General features: G+C 35.4%; 1 pseudogene; it reads right to left on the bottom strand.

Moving 5' to 3' along the window:
* Positions 1 to 694, bottom strand: part of LOC119592368 — a 6,401-nt pseudogene extending 5,707 nt beyond the window's left edge.
* Positions 695 to 2,747: the final 2,053 nt, after the last annotated feature.

Raw genomic sequence — 2,747 nt, forward strand, 5'->3', positions numbered from 1 at the left:
AGAATAGACAGACATAGATTTTATTAGAAAATAAATTTATCATGGTTTTCAACGCATCTTTTTTTGGGTCAATGACAAAATTACTTCCCGTTTTTTATCCATTTATTTTCAGCAATCCGAAGAAAAGTTTTTTTTCTTTTTTTCCTCGTAGGGTAATAACTCCCCAATTTTTCCATGATTAATTTTTGGTGTAAATTTTTCCTTCTTTCCCCATTCTTGTTTTTTCTCCTTTGTTCCGTTATAGATGCAAAGTGAACATTTATCTGAGAACTTTTTTCCAACAGCTTGAACCCAATCGATTTCCATAAAAAAGTTTGGGAAGATTTTTGCAAAATCGTTTTCCTGTTCCTTTGTAAACCCGGCAGCAAGAATAGTAAAAAAAAATAATGTTTTATCAAACACTTTTTCCTCCTTCTTTTTTTTACATGGCTTTTTTTTATTATAACCCCCCTTAATAAACCCACCAACTCCCATTCCATACACTCCATTTTAAATATATCCGAAATTGAACGGAAAAAGATGCAATAAAGAAGTTTGAAGTGAGCCGGCTTCCCCTGGGTGATCCAAGGTAAGTGAAAACAAAAGACGTTGTTATAAGGACGGTACCCCCTTTTGCTGGTGCCCTCACAACCAAACAAAAAACGTTTATATAATGATGTAAACTCCATACCTTTAGGGCTTCCTCCTGCTCCATTTATCCTGTTGACACATGAGAGTGAACCATGTGGACTGGGTATTAGAATAAAATTGGAGTTTGAGTAATGGTTTTATTAAGATTGGGAAAAATTTGATATTGTAAAGAGTACATTCTTTTTTTAAGTAACTTTTGCGTTCCCCTTGGAAATATTTTTAACACGTAGAAGATTCTTGGTGTTTTTTGTGCGATTATAATTATTTTACTAATTTTTGGAATGAAATATTATTTTGAATAAAGGGTGAGGTGTTGTGGTTGGCGTTTGTTATATAGTATTTTTTGCAAGTTTGGAGACCTGAAAGAAAACACAGGGATTAGTGGAATGGGATACTCCGGAAGGGACCAACGGGAGTTTTTACTGATGATATTTTCCGTTTCCATAGTGGGGGTCATTTGTTTACATATCGAGTTTTCCAAAAAGATGCACTAATGTGTACGTGAATTTCGAAAAGGAGCTATGAATGTGGGATTACTCATTTAAGAGAATAATATAAATATCACCAGATTACTAAGGCTAAGGCCATTTTTTTTCCCCACTTTACTATAAAATCTTCCAACTTGGTTGAAGTAACATGGTCACCAGTCATTTGTAGTAGGGAAACTAACCCCTTCCTTTTTTCGCTGCTGTTTTCCTCTTTATGGTTAAAGGACCTTTTTTTACCTTTCCCTGAAAATTGGGTAAATTGACAGTTTTACTGTGATAATAAAGTATTGTGCTAGCCCTATGGGGTAGAGAGCTTAATGATTAATATTAAGCCTGGTTATGGGGATTATTTAGAGGACGGGGGGGCCAAGGCTTTGCCGCGGCAGTAATTGTTTTTGCGTTTTATTTTTTCGCAAGGTTCCCTGTTACATAGAAGGGAATTTTTTTTTCTAGTTGGTTCATTCCAAGGAAAAGAAAGGCGGTATCTTTTATGTTTCATTATAAGATTGGATGTTATGACTGTCCAAAGTGGAAGGAAACGGGCAATAAAACTTTAAATAGTTTTGGGGTTATGAATGGGTAAAAAAATTGGTTTTTATAGTTTTGGGTGCTTGCAGTAAAGGCAAACAAAAACCTCCACTACATAGTCCCCTGTTTTTTTTCCTAAATCATGAGGGAGGGTTTTCACAATGGCCCCCCTCGTTTGTGCCATTCTTTAGTGGGTTTGGAGTAAATTTTTTTTTGCCCCCTTACCTGCAAAAAATTCACTTTCCACTCACTTTTTTATTTAGCCTCAGCGGCTCTAATGTTACAGATTTTTTGGAATTTAAGTTCCAATTTTGTTCCCCCAAATTTTTGGGTTTCCTTCAGACAGCCACTTAATGATTATTTTTCTTACCATTTTTTATGTTGGCCCCCCTCTTGAGGGACCCAATTTTATCCCCGATTTTATGAAAATAGTATGGGAATTTACTAAAGTTTTTAAATTTTGAATTTGGAAAGGTATACAGCACAAGGTAAACAAAACATATAAATCAAAATTCAATGAATTTGAAGAAAATAATGGAACAAGTGGTTTCCCAACTTAAAGTAGAAACCCCTACATAACCTCAAACCCGGGATTTCCTCCATTTCCCTTGGACTTTAAAATTGGAAAGTAGTTTTTTTTTATTTTTTCCCTAATGCTTTAATAAAAACCAATAATGGGGACTAAACCCTTAATGTTTTTCTATTAACAATTTTTTGCATTATGATTGTTAAATTATAAATAAAACATATGGCCACCCTCTATAGAACGAAATTCCCAAAAACGGGTTAATCATGGCAAAACCCCACCAAAAACTGCAACCTAACCCTCTCCTACCTTCCTTTTTAATTCCCCAAGGCAGAGGGGTGGGGGCCCAAAAGCCACCCCTACCAATAACACCCCCTTTTTTTATTAACACTTTCATTCAACTTACTGAAAAAAGTGGACCCTTGAGAAGAACTGCCTGGCTGTGAAACTTAGTCCCTCTTTAGCGCCCCGGAGTAAATTGCAGCGGATATTTTTTGTTCATTTTTGTGGTACCTGTAAAAAACGCCCGCAACAGCTTTTTTTGGCAAAAGAGAATGAAAAACTATTATGAACTA

Source organism: Penaeus monodon, chromosome 30 (assembly GCF_015228065.2).
Source record: "Penaeus monodon isolate SGIC_2016 chromosome 30, NSTDA_Pmon_1, whole genome shotgun sequence".
Classification (NCBI taxonomy): domain Eukaryota; kingdom Metazoa; phylum Arthropoda; class Malacostraca; order Decapoda; family Penaeidae; genus Penaeus; species Penaeus monodon.